A 16,193-nucleotide genomic window follows, 5' to 3' on the forward strand; every position below is an offset into this window, starting at 1 on the left:
TTTGAGTGGCATGTTTGGGACATCAGAGGCTTTTAGACCACGTGGGTTTAAGTTGCCTCATTGTGACGATTTTAGGTCACATGGGTGAGCCGCATGTGTGACTCACCCTTGACCCTGAAAAAGATATAAAACCAGGGGTTGGCTTTCTCTTTCTTGGAGCTCTGAGCCACAGGAGGAGTGGCTCGTGACTCTAAGCCAGTTGTTGTGGAGCTCCCCAGCTCCTGAACTCAGATGTTGATGCTTTTAAGTAACTATGAATTGTGATTTGGTTTGTTTCTAATGTATCTTTGTATTTGTATTTGCCTTGGTGCTGGCTTTTTCACCTGAACTAAGTGAGTGATATTTGTATGCTAGATTAAAGCAAACTTGTCAACCCCTTAACACTGCTTTCCTTAGTAAAACAGATCAAAAGAACTTGGGCTTTTGCAGCGTTCTGTGGGCTGTTTTTTGGTTTTTCACCCCCACAGTAGCTGCTAGCCGGATTGTTGAAACAAGAGCCTAATGTAAGGACAGAGATTTTACATCAGAGGTTTCAATGACACTTGGTTTGATGAGATCTGTGAGAGAAATAGGACTCTGGAAAGATATGTCTTATTTAAAAGAAATAGGATAGTTAAAACTGGACGTAGAGTAGTCTTGCATATTGAAAAGATATACCAAATGGGGACCAAGATGGAAGAGTAGAAGGAAGCAATATAGCTACACCCCTTTCACCACCATGGAGGAAAAAAATATTTCTCCAAACAGATCTAGAAAATGCACCAGAGACCAAACTGGCACAGGAAAAGTCAAGACAAAGTCGCAGTGAGTCATTTTTCCAGCCTGGGTCACTCTAGAGAAATAGATCTGTAAACACCTGGGATGGAATCTGGTCAGAAGCACTCCGGAGAGCAGCAGGAGGCTATGGATAGAGCAAGAAGAGGAGCTGGACCCAAACCTACATCCAGAGACCCATATTGGGACACCCCCAGGCCCATACCAGGCACCTTGTTTTAAAATGGTATTTCATTTTTTCCAATTACAAGCAAAGACAATTTTTAACATTCATTATTTTACAAAATTTTGAGTTATAAAATTTATCCATCCTTCCCTTCCCTACCTTTCCCTAAGATGCTAAACAATTTGATACAAGTCATACACATGTACATATGTATATATGTGTATATGTATATATATGCAAACATGTAAAACATATTTCTGTTTTAGTTGTCATAAAAGAAGAACCAGAACAACAGGAAAAAAAACCATAAAACACAATAAAGTGAAAATAGCATGCTTTGATCAGCATTCAGACTCCATCAGTTCTTTTTCTGGACGTGGATAGAATTTTCTATCATGAGTCTTTTGGAATTGTCTTGGATCGTTGTGTTGCTGAAAAAAGCTAAGTCAGTCATAGTCGATCATCTGACAATGTTGCTGTTACTGTATACGATGTTTTCTTGGTTCTGCTCATTTCACTTTGCATCAGCTCATTTAAGACTTCCCAGGTTTACAGGGAGGGGGGAGGAGAAGGAGGGGGATGAAATCTGGAACTCAAAAACTTGTGGAACTGAGTGTTGTAAACTAAAAATTAAAAATAAATTTTAAAAAAGACTTTAAAAAAAAGACTTCCCAGGTTTTTCTGAAACCATGCTGCTCATCATTTCTTATAGCACAATAGTATTCCATAGCAATCATATGCTGCACCTTGTTCAGCCATTCCATAATTGGTAGGCATTCCTCAATTTCCAATTCTTTGCCACCACAAAAAGAGCTGCTATGAATATTTTTGTACCTGTGGGTCCTTTTCTCCTTTTTATGATCTCTTTGGGATACAGCCCTAGCAATCCATACCAGGTGCCTTAATGGAGATGGGGAATGAATGGCAGCTTTGTTGCTTCCTACCCAGTTCCAGGCTGCAGATCCAAAGCAGGCTGACTCAAGGACCTGAGCCTGAAGGTGTTCTGGGATAGGGAGGTCTTGGGCAACATACAGAGAAAGGAGCCCATTCAGAAATCAGCATCAACCAAGAGGCTCTGAAACCTGCAGACAATAATCAAGGCAGCAATTCCAGAGCCAATGGAGTTTGCAGTTGGGTCACTCTGAGCCAGCAGAGATTTCCAGCTGGCTAATAGTGGCAGAGTCCAGACAGGGTCTAATGCTGCTCAGAACCAAACCCAGGTCAGGAATTGGCAAAGCTCAGACCAGGAGGCCTGAATTAGACCATTCTGGGAGGACTGAAAATTTGCAGGTCCCCAGCCTGAGCTGCCCCTGAGATCCTGGAACAACACAGGACTCAATATCCCAAGAAAGCAGCAACAGGATCATCTGAGACCTTCCCAACAGAAGCGCACAAAGTCTGTCTCTAATATCAAATCCAAAGCTAGAAAGTAAGATAGAAGAATGAGGGAAAAAAGAATCCCACCAAAAAGAGGTAATATGGTGACGAGGATGCTTGAAACACAAACTAGAAGAAATGAATGTTCTACAAGAAAAGCCTCAAACAAAAACACAAAATGGATACAAATTCAACTGGAATTACTGGAAGAAATGAAGCAAGAGATTTAAAAAAAAGAGCTAAAATGTTTTTTGTCTATTTATAGCAGCTCTTTTTTTGGTGGCAAAGAACTGGAAATTGAGAAATGCCTGCCAATTGTGGAATGGATGAACAAGGTGTGGCATATGAATGTGGCAGAATGACTATTGTGCTATAAGAAATCATGAGCAGCATGGTTTCAGAAAAACCTAGGAAGTCTTAAATGAACTGATGCAAAGTGAAGTGAGCAGAACCAGGAGAACATTATACACAGTAACAATAGTATTGTAAGGATGATCAACTGTGAAAGTCTTAGCTACTCTGATCCAAAGACTTGTGATGAAAAATTCTAACTACCTTCAGAGAGAGAACTGATGAACTCTGAGTGAAGATTTAAGCATATTTTAATTTTTTCTTTATTTTAATAGGTGTATTTTGTGTATTTTCTTTTGCAACATGACTAATATGGAAATATCTTTTGCATGACCACATGTATAATCAACATCATATTGCTTGCCCTCTCAAGAGGTGGATAGGGGCAAGAGAGAGAGAGGGAGAGTATTTGGAACCTAACATTTTAAAAAAATGAATGTTTAAAAAATCAATGTCATTGAGAAATAATGAAATAAATAAAACATATGAAATTATCAGTGAAATGAAAGTACTAGAGGAAAAAAATGGAAAAGAAATGAGCTGTGGAAGAAAGAATTGGAAAGGCAATTAACAGTTTGGCACAAGAGGGAAAAAAAAAAACTTTGCCCAAACAACAAAGTCCCTAAACACTAGAAATAACTAAATAGAAGCCAATTACTTCATGAGACAACAAGAAATGTTAAAACAAATTAAAAAGGCTGAGAAAATAAAGAAAAATTAAGGCATCTCGCAGGAACAACAACTAACCTGGAAAATAGCAAAAATTCAAGAATCAATGGACCACCTGAATGGCATGACCAAAACAGAACTCTAGACATCTATTCTAAGAAATCTTAAAAGAAAATTGCCTAGTGATCTTATGGAAAAAGAAAGAATCTACCAGCCACCTTCTGAAGTAAACTATCAAATAAAAACTTCTAAGAAAATCATAGCCAAAATCCAGAACATCTAGGTAAAAATAATAATAATGATAATAAATAACTACAAGCAGCCAGGAAGAAAGAATTCAAGTGCTGAGGAGCCATAGTCAGGATCACACACAATTTTTCAGCCACTACTAACAAAGAGCAGAGAGCTTAGAATACCATATTCCAGAATGCAGAGGATAGAGGCTTACAGCCAAGAATAACATATTCAGGAAAACATCATAATTCTATAGGAGAAAAATGGACATTTAATTAAATAGAGGACTTCCATGAATTCCAGAACTGTGGAGATACTTTGAAGTTCAAACACAGGAGCTAAGAAAAACATGAATGAACAATGATAGAGGACTAAACAAAGATAAACTGCTTACATCCAAACATGGGGAGATGATACGTGTGTTCCCACTGAACCCTATCATTATCAAAGGTCATAGAAGGAATCTGATTAGATATAATGTCTGGGAATAGTACTGTTACAACTTGATATAAGAAGGAGAAAGAAATACAGTAGGAGAGGAGGGAAAGAAAGGTTAGGGGAAATTATTCCACATAATTGGGAGAGTCAGGAGGCACAGTGGATAGAATGCCATGCCTGAAGCCAGGAAGATTCATCTAGTTGAGTTCAAATCTGGCCTCAGACAGTTACTAGCTGTGGGACTTTGGACAAGTCACTTAATCCTATTGGCCTCAATTTCTTCATCTGTAAAATGAGCTGGCAAAGGAAATGGCAAACCACTCCAATATCTTTGCCAAGAAAGGAAGAGTCAGACACAACAGAAAAGACTTAACAACAACAAAAATTCCACATAATCAGGGTATACAGGTAGACATCTATGTAAACAAGGAGGAGGGAAGTGATTGACACTTGAACTTCAATCTCACCTGCATTGGTTGGTCAAAGGAAGAGAAAATACACACATATACACACAGCTAGGGACAAAAATACACCTCACTCAAGGGAAATGGGAGAAGGGAGAAAGGGATATTGGTGGAAGATTAGTTTAAGGGAGGGACTAATTTTAAGCAAAACAGACTCTAAGGATATGCAAAAATATGTATAGCTCTTTTTAAGGTGACAAAGAATGGAAATCTGTGGGAGTGCCCACATATTGGGGAATGGATGAACAACGAATGGTATATAAATGTGATGGAATACAATCATGCTGTAAGACATGATGGAGGGGATGGTTTCAGAGAACCATGAAAAGACTTAGCGAAGTTAACAGAACCAGAAGTGTTTATAAAGTGACAACAAAATGGTAAAGACAAACAATTTTAAAAGAATTACTAACTCTAGTTGGTAATGATCAACCATGACTCTAGAGGACTCAGAATGAATCATGCTATCCACTTCCAGATAGAGAGATGAAAGATTCATAATGCAGTACCAGCCCTGGAGTCAGGAGGACCTGAATTCAAATATGGCCTCAGACACTTGACATTTACTTGCTGTGTGACCCTGGGGAAGTCATTTAACCCCAATTGCCTTGAAAAAAAAGACTCAGAGTGCAGAATGAGATTGGGGGGGGGGGGCGTGATGTCAAAATTTGTTTTCCTTAACTATGCATGTTTCCAACAATGGTTTTGTTTTCCTTTCATTCTCAATTGGGGTGGGGAGGGGAGAGTGGAGGTGGGAGAGAGAAAAGATAGATGGACATGTTTGCTGATTTAAAAAAATTTTGAAGTTAAAAAACAAAGGAGAGATAAACCCATGTGAGGAAATCCAGGAACCAGAAGGGGAAAGTATGGCAGAAAACATTTGGATGAAGGTCCAGAGAAGCAGAAACAGACATTATATTATCATTGGCCTATGCTGTACACCAAAGTTGTCAAACACGCGGTCTTCTGATTATCTGTGGCTTGCAACACTCCTACGTGCCCTAGAACCCTGGAGAGATTACAATGTAATTGGGAAATATTTAGCAAAATAAGCAAAAATGCAATAAAACATGTTGTTTAGTCATTTTTCAGTTGTGTCCAACTCTTCCTGAACCGTTTGGGGTTTTCTTGGTGGAGACAATGGAGCGGTTCATAATTTCCTTCTCCAGCTCATTTTAGAGATGAAGAAACTGAGGCCAAGAAGGTTAAGTGACTTGTCCAGGGTCACACGGCTAGCAAATGTCTAAGGCCAGATTTGCCCTCAGGAAGATGAGTATTCCTGAATCCTGGCCTGGTGCTCTATCCATTATCCTCTCTACATACATAATGTTAATATGTGGTTATCTAAGTCACTGTGCACTTCCAGAGATCCTCCTGTATGGTTTAGTGCCCCCCTTTTCTAACTGAGTTTGATACCACTGCTATAGACCACCTAGACAGAAAGAGGACATAGATGAAGAGTTCCAGAAATAGACCACAAGCCTAGCACAGGGGCATGCTATATAGCCATGGTGGGGGACTTGAATTAGAGAGGCATCTGTGTGAACTGTCTACCAAAGGTAGGGCAGCTAATGTCTTGACTTGGCTTCATGATGATTTAGTTCTTCAAAATATGAATGAGCTCTTCTCTCAATGTTGCCTGCATTGTCACGTGCAGCCACTGTATCCCTTGTACTTGCTTAATTGTTTTTCTTCCTCATAAGGGAGAATTCAATGAAGAAGGATGAGGAAAGAGAAAGGGGACAGGCAGGTATATACAGAAATGACTGTGATATAAAACAAGAGATACTGATAAAATTTATTTTTAAAATATACACATGTTTTAAAAGGTGGAATAACCAATAGAGGGACATCCTATACTGGTTCCGATTCTCATCGCCAACAGTTTGTTGGAACCTTGGAAGTGGCTATTCCATCTTAGGATACAAGAGAAGAAAACTAGTTACAGCCTGATTATATACCCTAGATTTTGGGACATTATCATTCAAAGGGCTCAGAGACTCCTCCCTAAAGGCTATTCACTGAATGTTGAGTCCCTCTCAGAGATTACCATACTTTTTTTTAATTATTAAAAAGTAATTTCATTTCCTGGAATAAGTCTCCTTCTTAGGAATTACACAATTAACTGGATGTCCAATTACAGAATCCACTCATTCCAAAAGAACCAACACCTTCAACTAAGATCAGGGCTTAACCTTGAATGTCTTATGAGAAATGTTATTTTTTGATCCAGATATGCTAGAAATCACAACATTCACAGGCCAGCGTGAACATAATTACAGTCAAGAATTCAGATGTCCTCTATTTTTAATTCAAACATCAAACCAATAACTTCTTTCTCATTGTCTTTGGTTCCCTAGATGCCCTAAATAAACGACCAAATCTGTTTAACCACTTGAAAGGCGATGTTAAGTCGGTAGAGTTGGTGGGTGATTTTAATCTAATTTTAGCTGGACAATCAAATACCCTGTTTTAGGGAAGCCTGTGTGTGAGTGATAGAAGTAGAGAAAAAGCTAGCGAGTTGGCTCCCTATCCTAGGAGGAAGGCAGGGGTAGACCCAGCATGGCCTAGAGCTACAAGAAGCTCTTAGATTTAGACTCTTAATTGCCACTCATCTCAATGGCTACATCCAGTCTCTGAGCAGTTGTTGGTGCATTCAAAAGCCTTCCAGCTGGTAGTTTTCTTTCTTGGGGGTGGTGGGGGGTGGTAGTAGTGGTGGAGCAGGATTGTGGTAGATAGGAGTTGAGATGTTCGCACTTGCCCTTTGTGTCTAGAACAGGGTTAAAGTGGATTAGAGTTTCGTTTTTGTGTTTATTTGCTTGTTTTTTTAACCTTTGTTGTTGTCTTGTCCGTGTTGTTGCAGTTGCTGCTGCTGCTCCTCAGCTGTTTTTCAGTTGTGTCGCACTCTTCATGACCCCATTTGGGATTTTCTTGGCAAAGATACTGAAGTGGTTTGCCATTTCCTTCTCCAGCTCATTTTACAGATGAGCAAACTGAGGCAAACAGGGTTTAGCAACTTGTCCAGGGTCACACAGTTAGTAAGCATCTGAGGCCAGATTTGAACTCAGGAAGATGAGTCTTCCCGACTCCATGCCCAGGACTCTATATATTGTGCTGCCTAAATAGATTTTTTTTTTAACTTGGGCATGTAATTCCTTATATTTTAGTCCATTTGAGGAATGGGAGAGAGAAAGCGAATGAGTTGGACTTTTAATTATCTATGTTCATAAATTCACTTTACAAACACTTATCTTTGGAATAAATGAATTTTCACATGAAAAGAAAAAAAGAAACCTTCCCATTTGTGGGGCCCTGATCGTAATGCTTTCCCTGACTTGTCTCATATACCAGCTCCCATCTCTATGAAAGTCCCCTTTGGGGGCTGCTGTGAGTTGAGCATAGAAAGTGAAAAACAGATTTTCTTTCTATTATTAGATCAAGTTACAGCAACATAGTTTAGGGAATGGGAGAAGCAATTATACAACATATTACATGACCTTTCAGAAATCAATCCTGGAGTTTATGGCTAGAAAAGAAAGCTGCCTCAAACTTAGTTTATGGTGATGACCCAATCAAAATCAAATCTCATTTTCTCTGGTCCATCCCAATTCTGTACGTTCTTGTGATGTTGCTCAGAAAGGACCAATGGCATTGCAGATGATGTTTTCACTTGCTGATGAACAGGATTTCAGAGACAGAATTGTATAAGCCATCAGCCTCACTCTCCCAGAGTCATCAAAGTCCAGTGGAAAACAAAAGTCGTGATGACTAGCAATGGCCCAGGGTGCACCTTGGAATCTTCAATGTCTTCTTGTGATATAGCTAGCCTATATTAAATTGATGACATTTGGTATCAGAATCCAGGATCCTATGTATCTTCAGGACTAGCTTAAGCTCAGAGAGGACCCTTTCCCAGGGCAATTGTCAAATAGAGTAAACCCCACAAATTCCCTCCTATTCCAAAACCTCACAGCCTTGAGGATACGGCAAAGGCCAGCCAGAGCTGCCTAAATCAAAACTCCTTCAAACTGATGATATTCAGGAATGCCCTAAGACTGCCAGGATTTCCTCTCTCTTTTCTCCTCTGGGCTTCTTAATCAAATTGATTACTTTCCAAGATTATGAACTGTTAGTTTCTCTACTCTTTAAGAATTTCAAACATTCAGGTATAAGTTAGCACTTAGGAGACTCATACGAGACTCAACTTTCCTTTTATTTATGCTTTTTTTACATTTTCCAATCTAGGTTAATAATATTTCACAATAACTTGTAGGCAGCTAGGTGGCACAGGGGATCGAGTGCCAAACCTGAAGTAAAGAAGATTCATCTTCATGAGTTCAAATCTGGCCTTAAACACTTACTAGCTATATGATCTTGGGCAAATCATTTAACCCTGTTTGCCTCAGTTTCCTCATCTGTCAAATGAACTGGAGAAGGAAATGGCAAACCACTGTAGTATTTCTGCCAAGAAAACCCCAAATAGGGTCACAGAGAGTTGGACATAACTGAATGATGACTGATTGAATCTGGGTTAATAATATTTCACAACAACTTGACATTCAAACCAGAAATATGACTATAAACCAAGTGCCAAATACAGTGATAGGAAGTAGTCAGTAGCATGGTATAGTTATTTACTGGCTAAATTCTTCCAACTCACTCCTTCTCCTTAAACATTTCCCTTTGGGAAAAGGGATGGAGAGGATTGTGCAAACATCCAGTCGTTGGGTTCACTGCTTGCTTTGGAAACCCTGCATTAAAGAAAATCATTCCAAAGTCTCTTTAAGATTTCATGGCATTCCTGGCCTTTTCCACATCTCAAATATTCAGAGTCATCAGAATCTAACTGGTCACAAGTTTGAGTTAGTTATTTATCCAAGATGGCTCTGCATTGCCTTGTTCTCAGAAGACTGGACTGGTTTCTGTGACTAAATTTCAGTATTGTCTCTGGAGGGAGTCTAGGATCTTCTGAAATGTAGAGGAATTGGGGGAAATGTCTCTTTCTGTCATCATACAAAGGCTGAGTTCCTGGTACTAATACTCGAAGCTCCTCTTGGTCTGGATATCACCCAAAAATCTTTTGCAAGCCCCCACCTTCAAAGAGTCCATTGAAGCTTGGAATCAGAGGCTTAGCCTCTTCTCTGTCTCAGGACAAAGGCTGGCCAAACAGGTCAACTCAACTCATGGAGCTCTTTTTCCAAGGCAACAAACTCCGAATGCTAGGGATGCTCTTCCTGTTTTAAAAATGATGAAAATATGTGTCGGAATTTACAGTTTTCATGAAAACCTCTGAGAAGGTTTCATGAAAACCTCCTGTTCTTCCTCTGTACTTCCAGTTCTGTTGTTTTCAGTGTTCTAGAAGTACATGGACTTCTGAATTTAGAAGAGTTTCTGCTATTTCAAACTCTTTGGGGAACACCAACTGCAAGGCATCTTCCTCCACATAACTTCTGCGCCTCCACTTGCCATCCTGCTCCTGCTACGTGACCCAAGATCACCACTGTTTTAGGAGCCCCAGCCATGCTGCTCCCTTCATTCCCAGTCCAACTCACTCTCCTGTCCAGCCTCCCCAATACTTGCCTTGCCACTTTGTACATCTCCTCACCCTTCCTTCTACTTTGATTTCCAGCTCCCCTTTTTGTTTTGTCTCCCCCTATTAGAACGTAATCTCTGTTGAAACAAAATTTTGTTTTCTTTTATTCATATCCTAAGCATTTAGTGTGGTACTGGCACACAGCAAATACTTAATAAAATCTTTGGGGAAAAATGTTAATATAATATTTTATTTTTCCCAATTACATACATATTAAAACAATTATTTAAAATTTTTTAAAGTTTTGAGTTCCAAATTCTATCCCTCCCTAACATTTTTAAATAAATCTATCCATCCATCCACCCATCCATCTATCCATCATCTATCTATCTATCCATCCATCCATCTGTCTTCTGTCTGTCTATCAGAGAAATAACAGAACCCCTTAGGTTAACTTCTTCAGGGAAAGTCAGCACAAGCAAGATAGGATGCTCTTTCTCTGAAAACAGAGAAACAATTCTGTTGGAAAGGAAAAATGGGAGTTATGTAAAGAGATCTATCTGTATGAATGCCTAGGAATTCATTAACTTAGATTTTTTTAAATGTAATTGATGGAATAAATTGTAATAAATGAAAGGTGGAAGCAAAGTCAGGTAAGAAAGGAGGAATATGAAAGAATGGGAAGGTCCTGTAAGAAGTGTTGCTGGGGCAGCTAGGTGGCACATTGAGTACAGCACCGGCCCTGGAGTCAGGAGGACCTGAGTTCAAATCTGCCCTCAGACATGTACTAGTTGTATGACCTTGGGCAAGTCACTTAACCCCAATTGCCCTGACAAAAACAAACAAACAAACAAACAAAAAAGTGTTGCTAATGCCTAAACTCAGAATGAGCAGAGAGACTGGCAAGGCAACCTAATAATAATGGAAAGGTTTAGTTTGGGGTGTTTGTTTCTTTGTTCATTTGTTTGTTTTAAGCTATATTGGGGGAGGGAGGGGAAGGAGGATCCCTGTTAAGTATTCATGATTGATAAAGTAAGGAATGACTTTGGAAAGCAGAATTGCCGGTTAAAGTTCCCCCACTCCCGACCAGATTTCTCCTATGCTTACATTAGGATCATGTAAGATGCCTTGATAAATGCAACCAGAGAAACCTCTGTTCCATCATCTTCTGATTAACAGTTTGATGCAAAGCACAACCTTCGGGCATTCATGTTTGCCAATGAAAGTACCACTGTAGGGGAAGGAGGAAGCAGCCAGGGGTATCCTGGAGTCCAATCGTATGAGCTCACTAGAGATGACTGTTAAATTTTCAGTGGGAGCATTTGCACCTTGGAAATCAGTAAATGCTACAAATCAGGGCTTGATTTAGTGTGTGTGTGTGTGTGTGTGTTTTTAGACTTTTCTAGACTTAAGAAAATGATGGAGGAAATGTTTTTTAAAATATTGATTAAATGTGAAAATGTATCCTGTGTACATTTTTCTTCTAGAGAGCTGGTTGTTAAACATTTACCAACACACTCCTGGAGGAGGTGGTCATCCTGTACAGAAGAGTGATTCTTTCCAATTGCTACCATTCATTTTCCACAGCCGTAGTTCTGGAGCAAGAAGAGACCTTGAGATCATCAAAGGTCATTGAATCATATCCCTCTGCTCCAATTACCTCATTTTGCAGAGAAGGAAACTGAGGCCCAGAGAAGGGAAGGGACATTTGAACCTTGACTCCAAACTGTGCTCAGCTAACACTGTGCTAATTGAGAGTGTGCTACTTGTAAAGAAATACCTGCATACGTGGACAGGAACAAGCACTGTCAAGAATAGCCTGACAAGCCACACAGGAAGAACTAAACAGGTCAAGAATGCTTATTGTCATCCTGGAGGGGATGTAGACCAATTGAGATGCTAATACCCTGTTGGTGGAATTGTAAATGGATCCAGTCATTCTGGAGAATAATTTCAGGACTAGGCCCAAAGGGCTATCAAACTGTGCACACTCTTTGACCTAGTAATACCACTTCTAGGTCTGTATCCCAAAGAGATCAAAAAAAAAAAATAAAAAGAGAAAAGGACCTCTATGTGCAAAAATATTTATAGCGGCTCTTTTGTGGTGGCAAAGAAGTGGAAATTGAGGGGATGCCCATCAATTGGGGGATAGATGCACAAGTAATGGCATATGATTATGATGGATTGTTATTGTCCTATAGGAAAAGAAGAACAGAATAGTTTTGGAAAAACCTGGAAAGACTTACATGAACTGATGAGAAGTGAAGTGAGCAGAACCCGGAGAACATTGTATACAGTAGCAATTTGGTATGGATGATCAACTTCGAAGCCTTAGCAACTCTGGTCAAGACGATGATCCAAGACAATTCCAAAGGATCCAGGATGAAAAATATTATCCACCTCCAGAGAGAGAACTGATGAACCCCAAATGCTGGTTGAAGCAGACTTTTTTCTCTTACTTTGTACTTTCTTTTGCAACACGGCTAATATGGAGATATGTTTCCTGTTACTTCACATGTTTAAAAAAAAAGTACCTATTGTCTGAAGTTGGAAACACAACTGAGCAGTCAATCCACTGAGATCATAGAAGTTGGGAAGTTGGGAAGGACCTTAGAGAATATCTGATCTAGCCCTTCTCAATTGATGGAGGATCCTGAGGCCCAGAGAAATTTAATGACTCCTGAGGTCATCTAGGTAGTAAGGGGGAGATCCAGGATTGGAGCTGCTTCTTTGCTTTCGAACTGGAAAGATCCTGGGGCCTTCTCACCTAGACACATTCCTCCCCTCCTCTGGTCCCCTTCTCCCAGGGCTTCCACTTCAGGAAGGGACCTAGGCTGACCATCCTTTGTCCTGATAAAGGTGGCTTCTGTCCCAGTATCCTTCTTACCTTTTTAGCTTCCTTTTTGGTTGTCTTCCCCATTAGAATTAAGCTTCTAGAGGGTAGGGATTTTGTTTTTGCTCGTATTTGTATCTGAAGCACTTAGTACAGTGTCTGGTACATAGTAAGCACTTAATAAATGCTTGTTGCTTCTCTATCTGCCTCTGGATCCAAACCCAACATTCTCTCTACCTCATCATGGAGTTTAGATGAGAACAACTGTCTGTTAAGACAATATGTTGGGCAGGCACTGAAGGTGGATATTGGACTGAGCACAGGATGCTGAAATTGGAAAAAAAAAATTAGCTTTGATTATATTGAGACTCTGCTTCTCCTTGACACAATTATTATTGTTGGGTCATTTCATTCGTGCCTGACTCTCCATGAACCCATTTGGGGTTTTCTTGACAAAAATATGGAGCAGTTTTTACCATTCCCTTCTCTGGCTCACTTTACAGATAAAGAAACTGAGGCAAACAAGGTTAAGTGGCCTTCCCAGGGTCACACAGCTGGTAAGTCTCTGAGGCCAGACTTGAATTCAGGTTTTACTTCCCCCAGGCTTGGTGCTGCCTAGTTGCCCCTCCCTGATTTAAAAACCCATCTTATTAACACCAACAGTCTTCAAGTGATACTAGATGGTACTCAGACCATGGAATACTGCCATCTCTGGAGAAGGAAAATTATGGGTGATACAAAGGGCAGCAAAGGCACAAGACATGATTAAAAAAAACTCAAAAGCAATCCAGTCCAACCCTGCTGTGTGTGCGCCACTTCAAGCATAATGGGGAGGCAGGAGGACCATCCTGCCCAATGTCACACAGAGGAAGAGGAAGAATTTGAACCCAGCCACCCTGACTCCAGAGCAAGTAAACTTGCTACCATTCCACACTGATGGGCTCGAGTAGGGACTAGCAAATTACCAATGAAGAAATGTAAAGATCATCGGGTTGGAAAGGAGGGAAGAGACAGTCATGTAGAAAAATTAAAGTACCACATTCCCATCCTTGGAATATTAAAGCCCTGGGGAAGGATGCAGGAATTTCCTGGGGAGGGGGGTGACAAGGGTAGACCTGTGCTTTGGGCAGCTGAGTGGAGGATGGATTGGAGTGGGAAGAGATATGAGGCAGGCAAACCAATTAGGAGTCTCCCACAATCATCCAGGCAATGAGCGGAGTAGAGGCTCACCTTGGAAGCTGACGGAGTCTTTCTCATTTTAGAAACGTGGAGTGAATGAACGGGCAGCTAGATCAATGGAGTCAGCTTCTTCTCTGCTAACCAGATCTAAGCAGTAAATCTCCCCTGTCCCATCACTAACTGCAAGACAGTTTTACAGGTCTGACAATATGTATTTACCTGGGGCGTGTGGGGTGTGTGTGTGTGTGTGTATGTGTGTGTGTGTGTACACTTACGTGTGCACTTTATTCTTCTCATTCAACATCAGTCAAATGACCACTAAGTGAAGAGTCCTGGGCTAGCCACTGGAAGATGAGATTCCAGACTCACAGCTGGTAGGCCATCTGGACCAATGCTTTTGTCTACAAGTGAGGAATCTGAAGACCCAGTGATGGTCTTAAATGACTTGTCCAAGGTCTCACAGACAGTGGGATCAAAGGTGGGATTTGAACCTGGGTTAGCTTGACTATGGGGCTAGGTGGCACAGTGGATAGAATGTTGACCCTGGAGTTAGGAAGACCCAAGTTCAAATCTGGCCTCAGACACTTATTAGCCTAGTGACTCTGGACAAGTCACTTTACCCTGTTGGCCTCACTTTCCTCATCTGTAAAATGAGTTGGAGAAGGAACAAAGTATTATGTAAGGACCCTTAGGGGTCCCTGAGACTCTTTCAAAGGATCCCTGATATCAAAACTATTTTCATAATAATACTAAAATGCTATTTATATAATCCTGTATGGCCAATAGGGGTTGGGAAGAGTGGACTCTTCTCCTCACCCACAGCTCTCTGGTAAGGCACAGAGGGGCTCACACTCTCCAGAGCGGCTAATTGCCTCCAATATCTATGAGCTTAGCTTTTTAATTTTTTTAATTAATTAATGTTTAGTTTTCAACATTCACTTTTATAAGATTTTGAGTTCTAAATTTTTCCCCTCCTTCCCCTCCTCCCACCCCAAGACAGCAAGCAATCTGATATAGGCAATACATGTATGATCATATGAAACATGTTTTCATATTAGTTGTGTTATGAAAGAGGAATCAGAATAAAAGGGGGAAAACCATGAGAAAGCAAGAAAAAAGAGAGAGAAACTGGTATGCTTCAATCTGCATTCAGACTCCATAGTTCTTTCTCTGGGTGTGGATGGCATTTTCCATCATGAGTCTTTTGGAATTGTCTTAGATCCTTAGAGCTGAGCCTAACCAAGTCAGGCATTGCACAGCTGTAGCTATGTACAGTGTTCTCCTGGTTCTGCTCACTTCACTCAGCATCAGTTATGTAAGTCTTTCCGGGTTTTTCTGAAGTCTGCCTGCTCCTCATTTCTTATAGCACAATAGTATTCCATTACATTCATATGTCACAGTTTGTTCAGCCATTCCCCAACTGATGGGCATCCCCTCAATCTCCAATTCTTTTGAGTTTAGCTTTACAAAGGCCACCAGGAGCATGGCCAATCTTCGGCCAGCCAGCAGCAAGCTGCCTTCCCAGCGCCATCAGGGAAACCTCTTCACACTGCATAAAGGGGTGACAGAATATAGACTCATCGTTGCTCAACGTATTGACATCTTTTTATCTCGATCTCTTCTGTGATTACATCAGTTGTGTTGGGGAAGAATCCCTCCACACACACGTATACATAAGTATTTACGTCCCATATTGGAAGACAGTGGGGTATGAGGTACCTTGCCTGCCTCAACATCTCTGAGTCAAAGGACCTGCATTCCAATTCTAACCTTGCAACTTCAGACTGTGTGACCTTGAACAAGTCACTTCACTCAGCTGGGTCTCATGTATAAGAGAAAAGGTTGAGCTACACACAGTCTCTAAGAACCTTTCCTGCTGTAAAACCTGTGAACCTTTTATGCAACTGATGGGGTACAAGTCCTGGAAAACCCCACCTTGAACTCTCCTTGAATTTCCGCACTTGATCTGGTGTTTGCCTGAGACTATAATCTTCTCAACTAGCCTTTCACTGCCACTACTATGGCACCATTACTTACTAAATGTGTGTTACTGAACTAAATATACTAAGTGTGTACCTTCCACTCTGGAAGGGAACAGTAGAGCAGCACACATTTTAATGCTTACTAACCTCTTTCCAGATTGCTATAATGCATAGTGTGTTGGACTCTGAATCA

The 16,193-nt window shown here is 40.6% G+C and overlaps 1 pseudogene; it reads right to left on the reverse strand.

Moving 5' to 3' along the window:
* Positions 1 to 9,507: 9,507 nt before the first annotated feature.
* On the reverse strand, positions 9,508 to 9,942 carry LOC118835274 (annotated as a pseudogene).
* Positions 9,943 to 16,193: the final 6,251 nt, after the last annotated feature.

This window comes from Trichosurus vulpecula, chromosome 2 (assembly GCF_011100635.1).
Source record: "Trichosurus vulpecula isolate mTriVul1 chromosome 2, mTriVul1.pri, whole genome shotgun sequence".
Lineage (NCBI taxonomy): Eukaryota > Metazoa > Chordata > Mammalia > Diprotodontia > Phalangeridae > Trichosurus > Trichosurus vulpecula.